The 16,348-nt window shown below is 38.1% G+C and overlaps 1 long non-coding RNA gene across 8 annotated transcripts in view; it reads left to right on the forward strand.

Moving 5' to 3' along the window:
• LOC144312864 (uncharacterized) overlaps nucleotides 1-16,348 on the forward strand; it is a 70,034-nt gene that overhangs the window by 37,368 nt on the left and 16,318 nt on the right. For all 8 annotated transcript variants that reach the window (XR_013378493.1, XR_013378515.1, XR_013378503.1 and 5 more), the window contains one exon: nucleotides 701-840. This is a non-coding gene — a long non-coding RNA (uncharacterized LOC144312864). The remainder of the gene's footprint in view (nucleotides 1-700; nucleotides 841-16,348) is intronic.

A 16,348-nucleotide genomic window follows, 5' to 3' on the forward strand; every position in this document is an offset into this window, starting at 1 on the left:
TGTTTCACTCAAGGACACAGCTTAGAGGTCTGTCCCTAAAACTCCTCTCCTTGTTGATTTTTTAGTGGGAGGCCAGGGTGAGCAATTTTATCTGATAAATTCCCAAAGCCTGCAAGGGGGCATTGAGGCATGGAAGAGTAGAAAGACACCTTCTTCAGTAGAAGGAAATAAGAAACTGTTTAACTAATATGGATTCTGGAACTAGTAGCCTCACAGGAAGCCCTGAATATGCTCTACGTTTCATTATTTTAAGTTGTGAGTTTCAGCTGTGGACAATTCTGAGTTGGGTGGAGTTTTGTGATCAAATATTAGTCATGATGGAAGTGAAAGAAATACTGAAGGGAGTCTCTGAGGAATTTTACACACACATACATGCACACACAAATGAGGAGGAAGCTGCATAACCACAGAGACAGAGACTGGAGTGATGCAGCCACATGCCAAGGAATACCACCAGAAACTGGAAGATGAGTTTAGGCAAGAGTTGGAGACTTTGAACAGAAATAACAGGAAAGATCGTCAAAATTTGGAAACTTTCTGGATTGGAAATATCTAGTGCTCATTACTGAGTAACGAAAAGGAAAAGAAGTTTGAACAAAGACTCGTGATTTTTTTTTAGTAAAGCAGAAACCTTATAATTAAGACTAATTAAGAACTTATTAAGAACATTTACTTCCCATCAACATCTATTTTTTTTTAGGTGACTTCACAGAGGCTACTACCATTGAGCTGAAAGAAAGACATAGTGGCAAGAAGACCATGAAATTAAGCAGTATTGGATAAAATGTCACAGATTCTTGGCACATGGAGCTAAATAGAAACAAGTGGATCAGAAGCCCAGTAAGTTTTTGAGGGAATTGTATTGTTAAAGTCATCACAAGCCTGGACTCAAAAAAAGCCTGTGATTATAAGTCAACCAGAAGACTACTAATTTACCTGTAGGATATGGGCTAAAGAAACTGTGTAGCCCCCCAAAAGGGAACACTTCCCAATGCCCAATTCAAAGGTGACCATAGAGTATAATAGAAAGAAACTCCTCAGAATAAACAGAGGCAGAGTCCAAGTGCAAATTTTTTTCCATTGCTAAGGCAGAGATTCTTTATTTCCTCTTGGAATGGTTGCTTTTTACTGTGAAATCTCCCATTCTCCCTTTTACACAAGGAAATTTTAATTGAACTATGGGTCACTGGTATATAGGAGACACACCTATCCCCAAACACCATATGTCACCAAGGGATCCTGGCCTTTGTCCCAGACATGGTGCCTGGATGGGACTTTGAGATGACCAATTTAGGGAAGCAGTGAGTGTGTTTTACTTGTAGGGAAAGGGTGCACCAGAGGGTCAGACTGTGCAGAGGTGGTTACTGCCCATAAACATTTATGCTTCACCTTCTATCATACTGCTGAACAATGGTGTCTTGTTGAGTGTCGCTGTTACCAGTCTTGATTGCTTCAGGGTGAGGTCATATGATCAGTACTCATCAAGAAACTGAAAAAAAAAGAGATATGTATAATTTCTGGTTTAAGAAGTGGGCTTGCCTTCTCTGCCCTTTCCCTTTCTGCCTGGATGCAGTGAACTCTGAGACCTTAGGGAATGGCAGAGCCATGAGATGGCAGGAATGAAGGTTCCTGAATACAGGTGAAAACATTCACTAACTAGGAACACCTGAATTGGGTTGTTACACGAGAGAGAAGAAACAGCTTTTATATTAAGTTGTAGGATTTATTTATTATAGCATTTTGTGTCATACTAATGTATGCCTCGGTATACATTTATACCACACACACGTATGCACACACACACTCAGACATACACATACCACATACTACTCACAGCCACACAGACAGAAATAGATCATACTCAATTTTGTATATTCCATCGGGAGCCTGTCTGACTTCAATGCTTCTGCCAGCCAGCACATGTGCCAGAAGGTCCTCAGATCCATGATCTCTTGGGACCATTGAGGACATATTTACAGTTAAAAGACCAAGTTCTTGGTTAGCAAAGACTAATGCTGTGGTTTGGGATTTATCCAAAATGCATTGCTCCTTTGAGTCTTATCTCTATTAAAAGGGCTGGAAGCCTTTCGCTATACATGGAGATGGGTACATGAACTGGTAGGGAATAGAAGCAGCTAGAACTGGAATGGACTTATGGATAATTACGTAGGTGAAGAAGTGAGGCAGTTTTCAGGAGATGATGACTTGCTGGTGGTAGAACTAGGTTTAGGGGTAGTATCTGCTAGTTCTTTGTTCAGTGGTCTTTCTACCTTACTGGTTTTCTTCCCAATTTCAGAAGCCACTTAAGTCACACGTTGGGGACAAATCAGTAGCTCTAATAAAAGGTTTATTCCTAGAGGAAATTAAAACTATTGGCAACAATAAAGTTCAAGATTACTTGTAAGCTCCAATCATCCTGCTCTACATAGCTTCATGAAACATTAAATAGAAGGTGGTTATGGGGGATGCCTGGGTGGCTCAGCAGTTGAGTGCCTGCCTTTGGCCCAGGGTGTGATCCTGGAGACCTGGGATTGAGTCCCACATCAGGCTCCCTGTATAAGGCTTGCTTCTCCCTCTGCCTGTGTCTCTGCCTCTCTCTCTCTGTGTGTCTCTCATGAATAAATAAATAAAACCTTTAAAAAAAAAAAAAGAAGGTGGTTATGGCCAAGAATCAGCACTGACTCTTCACTCATTATGAGATTTACTGTTTTCTTAAAAAGTATTTTCTAATTTGCATCCTTAATATTTTATTTTTTAAATATTTTATTTATTTATTTATTTATTTATTTATTTATTTTTTTTTTTATTTTTTTATTTGAGAGAGAGAGAGAGAGAGAGAGAGAGTGAGTGTGTCAGAGACACAGGCAGAGGGAGAAGCAGGCTCATGTAGGAAGCAGGACGTGGAACTCAGTCCCGGGTCTCAGGGATCAGGCCCTGGGCTGAAGGCAGCGCTAAACCGCTGAGCCACCTGGGCTGCCCCAATATTCTATTTTTTAACTTCATTATTTCTCAAAGTTCAAAAATGTATTTAAGTGTATCTTCTGCTCCTTGCTTCTTAAATTCTAGTAGATGGCCTTGCCATATTAACAAGGATCTTGGGTACTATTAACATGAGCTATTTTATTTTATTTTTTAAAGATTTTATTGATCTATTCGAGAGAGAGAGAGAAAGAGAGAGAGCAGCAAGCACAGGAGAGGGACAAGTAGACTTTGTGCTGATTGTGAAGCTGGATGTGGGGCTCTGTCCCAAGACCCTGAGATTATGAACTGAGCTGAAATCTGGAGTCAGACACGTAACCAACTGAGCCACCCAGATGCCCCAAATGAGCTGTTTTGAATTGTGACTTCCATCCAGATCTACCTCTACTGCTGTACTATCTTATCCAACTTCAGAAGACTGGAACTTTCACTTTCCATCTAACAGTGAACCATTCACCTGACCCCTGGTACCATTTCTGTCTAGTGCTTCCTGAAGTTTGCACCATCACCAACTCTCTCATTCTCTGTCTCATATGTTTAAAGTCTCAGCCTGTATTCATGTTTATGTCTCTAAAAACAATCCCCAAATTAAATCTTTCAGCCTTGAGCCTAAATAATAAAATAATACAATAAAGTTAATACTTTATCTCCTTCTTTCCCTTGGCTAAAATTCTTGAGTTTTTCATATTCGCTCTCTCCATGTCATTTCTCCTTTGCTCTGTACCTCATTGTAGTATGGATGTCCTCCAAAATTCTTGAGTTTTTCATATTCGCTCTCTCCATGTCATTTCTCCTTTGCTCTGTACCTCATTGTAGTATGGATGTCCTCCAAAAGTCATCAGTAATTTCCTAATTACAAAGCATTGGAATCATTTTATTCCTACCTTCTTTGACTTCTTTGTAGTATTCAATGTTGGTTATTACTCTCCTTTTCCCTTGGCCCTCTCAGTTCTCCTTCTACCTTTCTAACTGCACATTCTCCATCTCCTTTAACAAAACATCCTGTTTCCCTTGGGATTTAGCATTTAAACCAGGGATTCACATAGCATCTACTCTTGAGATTATTGTGTGAATGAAATGATATAATTTATATAAAAGTTATGACAACGACTTGGGACAGAGTAAGCGCTTAGAAAAAATGTAATCACTATTACTGAGTTCAATTTTAGATTGGTTGATTTGAAATGAATGTGTCAGCTAGAAATAAGGATCTTGATTTCAGGGGTGAAAGCTGGGGTTGTGGATCTGGATTCATCAGTGCACATGTGACAGCTAACGATATGGCAGTCCATGAGTTCACCTAGGGAGCACATCACCAAGGTAGGCTAAATTAAGTTGAGGTAACATCCCCAAGACTTAGTGACTTTCAGCAACAAATGATTAGTTTCCACTCCTGTTATGTGTCTACTGTTGGTCTGCAGAGGAGTTTTCTCATTGCTGTCATTCAAGAACTAAGACTGCATGAAGAGCTGTGGATTCAAATATGGACAAGAGGAAAAAGAGCTCTAGATAATCTGACATAAGCAAGGAAGTACTTTGGCCTACTAGGGATGCAAATTTCTTTGGCTCACAATTTATTGGGTAAAGCTTATCATGAGGTGCACTCATCCATAAACATGGGCACCAATCACTACCAGAGTATGTCTAGAATGAAAAGCAAAGAGAATACTTCAGAGAACGTGCTGTATTGTCTTTTACTACCTTCTACATTTCCCTTCTCCACCCCATTGCCTACATTGTTTTTCAAATCTCATTTTTCTAGATACTCGAGCCTAATACTTTTTTTTTTTTTTTTTTTTTTTTTTTTAAGAAATAAGTGGCTCAGTCAGTTAAGCATCTGCCTTCAGCTCAGGTCATGATCCCAGAGTCCTGACATAGACTCCTACATTGGGCTCCTTGCACATTTGGGAGTCTGCTTCTCTGCTCCTCCCCTGGCTTGTACTCTCTCTCTCTCTCAAATAAATAAATAAATAAATAAATAAATAAATAAATAAAATCTGAAAAAAATAAAAAAGATTTATCTATTTATTTTAGAGAGAGGGAAGGAGGAAGAGAAGCACGGGGGAGGGGCAGAGGGAGAGGGCAAAATAGAATTTCCAGCAGACTCCCTGCTGAGCATGGACCCTGACTCCAGGCTCGATCCCAGGATTCGGAGACAATGACCTGAGCTGAAATCAGAAGTCGAAGTTTAATTGACTGAGCCACCCAGATGCCCCTCCATCTTGATACTTCTAAACATCTGTGACTCTTTACTCTCATTCACTCTTTCCCTCTAATTTAAATATAAAATTCTATCAATTCAATTAGCAGCATATTTGCTAAATTCATTCCCTCCTCTCTATCAGCTCTGGGACTATTATTAGAGCCTTCAAACTGCTTTCGATCAGAATGACCTTCTAAAACACAAATTTTGTCATCCCTCATGGCTTTAAAAATAGATTTTTGTAAATAATAAAATAATTATCAGGATTGGATAAAGATGGAGTGATGTGGTTATGTACTAGAGTTTTTATTTATTAAAATACAGACTGGGAGTGGAAAAATTGTAGAAAACAGAAAAAACATAAAGGAACAAATGTACATGTCTCCCTGTGGCATTTGATATTATCAATTGCTCCTTTTTGAAACTACTCATATGGTTCTATCAGACTCTCTAGTTTTCTGCTCACTGCTTATTTGCCTATTTGCCCTTTACTAGCCCTTTCTTCCTCTGCAGGGTGCTTAAATATTGGTAATCCTTGGGGCCCTATTTTGGTTCAGCTTTCCTCCTTCCTCTCTTACTCTTTAACTTCTCTCTAGTGATCTCATCCATATCTCACCATCAGTCCCCCTGCCACACCCAGCAACAACCTTTTTATTAATGTTCTCTTAGTATGTAAAGTATAGTATGTTGAAAAGTTAGCTCATTTCCTCCCCCCACCAGTATTCTTCTGCTCAATTCTTTACAGGTTGCACAAACCAGACATACGAGAACAGTCCTACAGTCCTAAGTTTCCTGTCTTCTCTACTCTCTACGCACAATTAGAACAAGCACTTTTGCTTCTAGGCTAACTCCCTGCAACCTTCTTACTATCTTCCCCATCCCCATTGCCGCTGCCTTGATTCAGGCACTCATCTAACTGCAACAAAGATTCTTCATGTATCTCCCTCTACCTCCTTAACTTTCTCCCAATTCTCAATCCACCAGTATATCCTGTCTCTACTGCAGAAGTAGACTGATTCTTCTAAAACCCAAAGCAGATCATAATATTCTCCTTTATTTCTTCAACAGCTTTCTATTGACTTCAGGATGAAATCTGAGGTCTTGAGCATGGCACAGGTTTCCATAACCTGGCTCTCATTTGCTTCTCAGTTTTACTTGCATCTTATCTCCTCCAAATTCCTCAGGAGCACCTTGATATTCAAAGATGCCAGTTTTTGGTCTTGTAAGGTACCACACTGTTTATTTCTCTGTAAAGATCATACACAGTCCCTTCTGCCTGAGATGCTCTTCTCTTACCCTTCCTCTCTCCACACACCTGTTTCCTTATAGGTCAAGTATATTCTACTCATCATTTAAGATGCCACTCTGGGGTAAATTATTTATAACAGTTTTCCCAGCACTCTTGAAACCTCCCTCTCTGTTCTAGGTCCATTCTCTGGCTTCCATAACATTCTTTATTCACCTTTAACCTGGCAATTGGTTATCAAACTATAAAGGAATTTTGTATTAATCATTTTGTATTCCCTCTTGAGGGAAAATACTTTATTTGTATCCCTAGCACCTAGACTAGTACCTGGCACAAACATGGCATTCAGAAATACTTGCGAAATAAAGGACCATGTTTAGTGATCCCATGGCACTTTGTCCAACAATTTTCTCAGTGCCTCGTAATTATTTCATTTATATATCTTTCTCTACTGAATCATGAAATATCCCTAATATGCATGCAATTCGAGACACAAAGTACTATAGAAATATTACCTGATATTGTCCAATTTGAAATTCTTTATATTTCAAAATACTGTTCAATATAAGGATTTATTTCAGAGTTTAATATAAAGAAGGATATATGAACTGTTATTATTTTAATGGTGACTGTAAGATACAGAAATGGAGAAAACCTGATGCCAATTTCATTTAGACTTTTTTCCTCCTCTATAGTTATTTTAATTCTCTTAGTTTATCAAGATTGTCCCCAAAAATCTTAGGATAAGATTGGACAAAGTCATCCTAAGGAAATTTGAAGGAATAAGAAGAAAGGAAGAATAGAAGGGGGAAAAATGAGCAAAGAATAAAGGAAAGAAGGAAAGGGGGAAGAAAAGAAAAAGATAAGAAAGTTTACTTATCCAGAGTTCTTTTTTTAAAAAAGATTTTATTAATTTCTTTGACAGAGAGAGAGATAGCGAGAGAGTGGGAGAGAGAGCACACAAGCAGGGGGAGTGGCAGGCCAAGGGAGAGGGAGAACCAGGCTCCCTCCTGAGCAAGGAGCCCTATGTGGGGCTTACTCCTAGGACCCTGGGATCATGACCTGAGCTGAAGGCAGATGTTTAACCAATTGAGGCACCCAGGTGCCCTCTTATCCAGAGTTCTGATGTTTATTTAAAAATAAGGACAATTTTTTTCTTAAAGATTTTGTCCATTGATTCATGAGACACACACACACACACACACACACACACACACACACAGAGGCGGAGACACAGGCAGAGGGAGAAGTAGGCACCATGCAGGGAGCTGATATGGGGCCCAATCCTGGGACCCCAGGATCATGCGCCCAGCTAAAGTCAGATGCTCAACCACTGAGCCACCCAGGAGTCCCCATAAAACAGATATAAAGTTATCTTTACATATATTTAAAACCACATACAAATATTTATACATTTTTTAAAAGATTTATTTATTTATTTATTTATTTATTTATTTATTTATTTATTTATTTTAGAAAGAAAGAGAGAGGGTAGAGCAGAAAAGAGGAAGAAAGATCTTATGTAGACTCTCTCTTGAGCATGGAGCCCAATGAAGGGCTTGATCTCACAACCCTGAGATCATGACCTGAGCTGAAATCAAGAGTCAGATGCTTCACTGACTGAGCCACCCAGATGCTCCAAAGTACTTATATATTTTTATTTATTTATTTTTAAATATTTAATTTATTTATTTGAGAGTGAGGGAGAGGGAGAGAGAGAAAATCTTACCCAGACTCTCCGTTGAGCATGGAGCCTGACTTGGAGCTTGATCCCACAACCACAACGTCATGAACTGGGCTGAAATCAAGAATTGGAGGGACACCTGGGTGACTCAGTGTGTGAGCCTCTGCCTTTGGCTCAGGTCGTGACCCCAGGGTCCCAGGGGGGGTCCCTGCATGGAGCCTGCTTTTCTCTCAGCCTGTGTCTCTGCCTCTCTCTGTGTCTCATGAATAAATAAATAAAATCTTAAAAAAAAAAAAAGAGTAGGATACACAACTGACTGAGCTACCCAGGCGCCCCATAGATTTTTAAAGAATTAATTAACAAGTGCACTAGATCTAACATCATGTTTAACTTGTAGATTTAACATTTATTAGAAGAAATGAGTAAGTTTTGTTCCCTCTGATATTAGGTTTAATATCACCTTTTGTTATATACTACAATGAGGAGACACTATGATGCTGGTGTAGAAGAAACTTTGTTTCCAGCACATCTTAAATGCCTATAGGCAATATTTGAGAATAACAAATAATTTCTGATGTGTTTTCCTTATCTGTCCCATTTTTGTATTTTAACAAAACTCTTTAAATTTATCGGTTAAATCTATTCCATCAGTTTTGAATTATTTTCTTGGGGGAAATGATTAAGGGAAAAAAATCCCTGTTAGGGGAAAAGTTCTCAGTAACTTGAGTTAATCAAAGTACAAAAAAAAAGGATTAAATTCAGCGAGGCAGCTACACTTCTAACTATGTTTTCCATCTCTTCAGTCAAGACAAGGGGCTTGTTTTTAAGAGGCTTATAATCTAATTAGGGAGACAGAGCATATACATAAAAACATGAATAGCACTATAGGGAATCCAAATGAGTAGTCCAGACAGTAAATGTTTCCAATTTCAGAATCCGGAGGAGGGCCTGAAAGCTGGGGTGGCTGGACTTGAATTGATCGTCACAAAAGTGAAGTGATCTTCAACAAGGGGTGTGAAGAAGTGGGGAATGACTGTTAATGCATACAAGTTTATTTGGGGGTAATGAGAATGTTCTAAAATTGATTGTGCCAACAGTTTCACATCCTTGTGAATACACTAAAAATCATTGAATTATACATTTCTAATGAGTGAATTGTGTATTAGACTGAAGTATATCTCAATAAAGTTGCTATATTAAAAAAAATCAGCTATGATCTTGGCACCAGTTACAGAAATGGGGACTTCAGGAGCTGTGGATATCATTTCTCCCCACCCTTTCCTTTCTCTTCTTTATTGTAAAGGGAGGCTGGTGGTGCTTAACTTCACAATTTAGTTCACAAGTCATTAGGCAGACCAATGAGAAGCCATATCCAAAATAGATGATAGATGTAGATGACTGCATATTACCTGGAGTTCCTGAATTGTTGAGACAATGTAAGGACTGATGTACTCGTGTCTCCTTTCTTTGAGACGGCGTTGAGAATGACTATCTACAAAGAATAGTTGCAACATGTTAGGTAAAACCTTGATAGTGCTCTATGAGAGTAAAATACGATGGAATTCCAGAATGGATGCAGAATGACACATCTTTGGCTTGTTTTGTTTTTAGATACATTCCCAGTTCCTTTCTGACTAGCTCTGTATAACCCACCCTGTGTCTGTGGAGTGCATTTTTCAGGGTATAATGGCTACTGGTATTGGTTTGACCAGTGGAGGCACTAGCTGGTTGGAGGACAAGAAGAAATCAAGGGTATTTTTCTGTCTTCCTGCTTTAAACAGCATTTCTGGCAACAGCTGCATCTTCTCTGTTGCTGTAGCTTTTGCCTTGGCTGCAGCTTTGCTCCAGTGACCTTAAATCTTGAGCTTTCTATCAAAACCTCCTCTCTTCAGTCTTCTAGCTGAGATTAGCTGGTGTTATTCTATGTGTTGTCTCACTATCCCTTGGTTGGCTTCTCAGCTCTCCCATCACCTGTGCAACCAATTTTCTGTCCTAAATTCCATCTGTTTAAAGCATTTTGAGTACTTTCTGGTGTTTGGAAACTTAAACAATATGAACTTAATAAATATTTGTTAAATTAGTACACTTAGTAAATGGGGAACTAGAAAAATTCTGGGGCTGCTACAAACAAAAAGGAATGCAAGACGTGGAAACATTTGGGTGGAGATGAGTTTGATTTTAGACATTTAGAATTTGGGAGAATAAGGTGGTAATGAATCATTGATTAAAGGAGGGAAGAGCACTGGGACTGGGGACCAAAAACTTAAGTACCCCTATATTCTGTTTCCATAGAACTAAGTTCTGAAGTTGAAACAATTGCAATAGAAAACATGAACAAGGGAGAATTTGTAGAAGATGAAGAACAATAAAAGATTATGGAGGAAAACTTGGGGACACAAAGAGACAGACTACGAGAGAAGCAATAAAGGATGAGAAAAGTTAGCCATAAAGATATAGAAGGGGTCTGCTTAGCATTGAGCATGATGTCATGAAAACCAGGTAAAATAGAAAAGGAAAAATTAGCTAAATGCTAAGCAATACAGGGTAGTCATGGAAAAGAAAGACTAAAAACGATTACTGAGTTTGGTGATTAGGAGGTCATTGTTGATCTTGAAAAGTGTGGTTTTATTAATATGTGATGGCTGATTACCCTTGCGAAGTGGTTAAGTGGTTTAAAAATAACAGAGAATGTGATTATAGAAATGAAATGAAAGACAAAGCTAGGGTAACAGTTAAAATGATAAGGTAGGCAGCATGTTGTCCTTTTTTGTTGTCTTACTTTTAAGATAAGTAAAATCTAAAAATATTTGTAGACAAAGGGGAAAATAACAATGGTTATTACATGAATGAAAATGAAGAAATCAAAGAGGAAAAATGATGGAATAAAATTCTGGGGAAAAGAGCAAAAAGATCACTCAGGACACAGGGGAAGAAACACATTGGGGAAAATGTGAACTGCTTATTTGGAAATAGAAAGTCACAGATACTTACAGGGAGAGTGGAGATTGGGGAAGTTAAGGAGCTCGTGGTAGATAGCCTGGTGAGAATGAAGGGTCCCACATAGTGATGAGCAGTTTGGAGAGAGTGTTTGAGGACAAAGAGCAAGAAATCCTGAAGGCTGTCAGCAGAGAAAGTGATTGGTAGGCTGGGTTAAGGAAATGCTGGTGGACAAGGGTCAGTTAGAGAGAAGTGGGGTGTGGTAGGAGAGTCAATAGCACTTGGTAATCATATGAAGGAGACAGCCTAGAAAGTGTTAAGTGAAGGCTGCACTAAGTTTATTGCCAATGATAAAAAAAGTTTCTGTGTATGGGAGGGTAGATAAAAGATAATGAGCTTGATGGATGGCATCTTTAGTTTGAATTGGAAATCTCTAGTATGCAGTTAGAGATTTTGGACTAAATCTCAGACAAGCAGATGCAAATTTGAAGTCAATGAGAAAGAGTTGTTAAGGAGGCCAAAAAAGGGAGTAAGAGCTCTTAGGTACATAGTGTAAAATAAGAAAGTTAGAATGCCAAGGACTGAATGCATCACCACATCTGGGGATAAGAGAGGAAATGGAGCCAGAAGAATATGCAGATATGAAAAATTAAGAACTTTTCTCAAGTGGAAAGTAGCAGCGCTTCTCTCTAAGTTAAATTTCCCTAACTCAAATGTTTCACAAGTAGAGCTACTGGTTTTGTCCATATCCTGCACATTTGCATCCCTAATAGATATCTTGCAGAGTGCTTTGAATGGCCTTAATGTTTTTCCACATTTAAGAAGATGAGCCCATTCACAGAGAAGCACTTGAAGTGAAAGAGAAATTTCTGCAAATAGCACATTCTTGGGCTACAAAGCACACTGCCAGTTCTTGGAGATGTGTGTGTAAAAGCTTAACTCATGCGTGTGGATAGTTGAGAGTGAGAACATGGAGCTGTCATAGCCAAACCATCGAATTCTTTCTTAAAAATTAGGAAGATGACTTTTCTGTTCCAAGGTCTCTGAAATAGACTACTATTCCCATGTTCTTTCAGGAATTCATTGTGGCCAAAGACTGTGCTATGATAATTTTGTCTTTTGTAAGACATTGGGCACATTTATGTCGTTTTATTCATCTAGGGTAAGCTGTTTATGACATAAAAAGCTCTAGGTCCTCAGAGCTGACATATTTTTGAAGCTGTGGGCTACATCCTGGTAATAGTCATTTCCCATTCCCAGTGGGGTCAAGCTGAATTACTTAGATCAGGGGCCAATAAAGTGTATGGAGGCAGAAATAGGGGTTATATCAATACTGGCAAAACACAACCAACTTAAATTTACTTTAGGATACTTTCTCATAGTTGTTAAAAGAAACTTATACATTAAAAGAAATCAAACTTTCTTCTTTGAGGCCAAATTCCTGATCCAAAGATCTAGAAGCATCTAAATATTTCTGTGCCAGCCATCTAGGAATTCCTTCAAACTTATAGATTATGTCCTGGTTTCAACATAAAATCTTACCCACATAAGAGGATTCTAACTACTTGATAGGATTCAGATTTGCTCTCCCCTTTCCATTTGACTGTCATGTGCAGCTCAAACAACCATCATCTCTGGCTTGATTATGACACTTACTTCTTGACCCTCTCCTTACCTTTCATCTTGTTCATGCAAACTTGTTTTCTCACATTGTGATTGTCATAGACTTTTTAGAACACAAGTTGTTAATGTTATTCATTCATTATTTTTGAAGATTGAACACCAACTATTTGTCAGACACTATCTTTGATCCTAGAAATAGAATAGTGATAAAAAAAAAAAAGAATCCAAAACAATCAAGTATTCACATGCAAGAACGTGAATATATAACAAAAGAAACTGACCTACACAGTGATGTCAGGAAAGTGAAGCCTGATAACGGAGGAGGGGCGAGAAACAGGGAGGGGGAAAGAGAGCTTAATCCAGATGGAGGGAACAGCATGTGCAGCAGGGGTAGGGGTAGGAGGATGTGGTATGTTTGAATCGCTGAGAGAAGCCGAGAGCAGGATAATAGGAGTTGGGAAAGGTAGCAAAGGCCAAATATGCAGATTCTTATGGGTGCTTTTAGGGTCTTTGGTTTTCATCACAAAGAGCTTTGCAAAGTAGTAGCTTGACCATGTTTAATGGTCAAGGTGGGATTAGATTTACATTTTAAACAGATCTGGCTTTGCTGTATCAGGTTGGAGGAGAATCAGTACATTTGGGAAGTCTGGACAGTTCTTTACCACCATAGGCCAGATGAGAGATAATGACAACTTGGACCAGGGTGGTGATAGTGGAAGAGGAGATAACTGATGGATCAAAGAGAGATTTTCATAGTGATATGGGGACAAGATGAATACAGGAATGAAGACAATTTAATATCAAGGATACCACTTATGTTTCTGGCTTATGAACCAGCACAGATGATGGTGACATTCACTGGAATATGGAACACCAGATGAGAGCAAGTTTTGGAGGGAAACTAGATGTATTGAGTTTAGATACATTGAGTTTAAAGTGACTTTGAGATTTCTAAGTGTTTAATGGCTTCCCATTGCCCAAAGAGTTAAATTAAATCTCTTTAAAATGAACATTTCAAATCTTTGTGACTTTATCCCAGATCCATCTTCTGTCACACTCACATATGCTCCATATTTCAACTATTTTGAATTAGCGGAATGCTCTTGAATACCCCAAAGTGTTTCACAGCTTGGTAGACTTGCAAATACTGTCGTTTTTGTTGGACAGATCTTTTTCTCTACTCCTTTCTAGAATACCAAGCTAATGCTTCTTCTTCAAGACTCAACTTAAACATCATCTATTCTGGAAATTTTTTTTTTTTCAGTTTGTCCCTAACCTTATATCTGTGTGTGTATTTCTGTGTGTGGGTATGTCAATATGTATATACACATACATAAGTATATATATCTATTGTGTGTGTGTGTGTATATATATATATACATATATATATAATTTTTTAATGATTGCCAGTTTATCGATCTCAGCCACTAGATTGTGAACTCCTTGATGTCAGGAACTATACTTTGCTGTTTGCTATGAACAAATTTCTGTAACTGCAGAAGTCAATGAATGAGTCCAATGATGAAATCAATGAAAAAAAAGAATTTTGAATTATTTCCTTTTTTCCAGGAAAATATTTTCTTAAATAGGCTTTTTTAGTTAACATAACCACTGATAAGATTGCAAAATTAGAGCTCTTTTCTTTTTCCATTGAATAATTATTTACTGAGGATCTACTTAGTGGCTCATCAGCAAAAAGACACATTGGAAACCAAAGTAAATACAAGTTGTCAGCATCTAATGTCTGTTTCACGAAGGGCAGGATACAGGGTGGGGATACAATGACAATTTGCCAGCCCTTGAGGATCCCGGTCTGATGCAGGAGATTGGACAAGGAGTTTGACCTTGAGGTAGGCCTGGGTGTGAGTAGAGGTGGATCAGGAGCTCTTTGAGCTCCTTGGGTGTGGGTGTGCTGTGCACCATGGATGGTAAAGAATGAGGCTACAAAGCAAGAATTTCTGCTTAGATTTTGAAAGGTCTAAGTGACAAATTTTGTACAGCTATATAAGACTTTAAACACTAGGGCAGAATCTAGATTTGAGCTGATAATGATTACAGTTTTGAGCAGGAGATGTATTGAGGACATATATTTTGACACCAAACAATCACTTAAGCAGCTGATAAAGCATCATAATTATTATGATGTTTTTGAGGGTAAAATACCATTATTCCTGTTTTACATAAGAGATTAAGAAGTATGCAGGTAAATAGTGACAAAGCCAAGTTTTGAACCCATAGAACTCCTTTCCTTACAAAAGATTCCTATTAATATTATTGAATTAAAGAATATATCAATCTCTCTTTCCCTGCCTGATCAAAAGTAAAACTCCAACGAAAAGCCCTAATGTCTTTCCTAAGATTCATAGAATATCATTTTAACATGACCATAAACTAAAAATCAAAACCAGTATGAAAAATCTGATTTTAAATGTTTTTCCTGTTTATAGAAATTACATAGGTCCACTATGAAAAATATAGAAAGAGTACAAAAAAATACAGAACATAAATATAATCTCACCACCAAAAGAAAGCCACTTTTCATATTTTATTTGTAAATCTCTCCTGTCCTTTTTCTGTGTTATCACCTACACTCTGACAGCTTTCCTAATGAAGGAAAGCATCTAGATGTGCAAAAGGCCAACATTCCAAGCCACCTTCCAATGGGTGATCAGAATGATTATGTGCTCAAAAATACATGAAAGATTTCTAGTTCTCTCCAGGGCCTGAACCTTTTGCATCCTCTCCAGAAAAGGTTAGAGGAAAAGTCAGAGCCAGGCTCTTATGGGGCAGGCTGGCTCTTCTGTCTGTCTCTCTCTTTGCAGAAATAAACAAACGTGGTAGCTTTAAGAATCAGGTTTGGGAGGAGTTAGTAAAACACCACATTTGGCCCTCAAGGCCTGAGCTTTGTGCTCAACACAGTTTTTAGACAGGCAGCTTTGCTATCGGGGATATTTTTCAACTACTGGGAGTTATTAGCTCAACTGCTGGAATGGATGAGTCATACTCTAAGATTTATTTTCTTATAGATATATCTCTAAAGAAATATGTGGGGAGGACAGATGATTGTTGAGCGAGTACGCAGGCATTTCTAGCTTCCCAGGACACAAATGAATTTGAAATTCCACATCTGAGTTTTAACACCATGCATCTCATAAGATTAAGGGAAAAAATGGTAGCAAAAGTGTATACAGACCACATGTTTGTCTAGACAGGTGGGATATCACAATACAGTCTGAGGGATTATAAATATATATACACATACAACACATATATAATTTATGCATAAATGTGTATACACATTCACATGTAGGCACATACTATTGCATCATCAAAAAAGTAAGTTCCAGACCTATGATATTTGTCAGAATTATTTCTGTTTATTTTATGGCAATTTTGGAAACCCCAAATATGTTTGCTTTACTTTTGATTCTACAAAAGGACTGTATTTTTAATCAGTTAGTATAGTTCAATTCTAATATGGCAGAGTGGCTTGTTAATTATTAGACATCTTTTCCCCTAAGTGTTCATTCATTCTCTTATTACTCACTTGGTTACTTGGCTGAGGAGAAATGTCACAATAATTGGCTGTGGATTTCTCAGCTTCATTTTTAAGGCAACATGAACACTGTCAATGTTTCCCTCGCCTTGTCTGTGTTTGTGTCTCATCCTGCCATCT

This window comes from Canis aureus, chromosome 1 (genome assembly GCF_053574225.1).
Source record: "Canis aureus isolate CA01 chromosome 1, VMU_Caureus_v.1.0, whole genome shotgun sequence".
NCBI classification, from domain to species: Eukaryota; Metazoa; Chordata; class Mammalia; order Carnivora; family Canidae; genus Canis; species Canis aureus.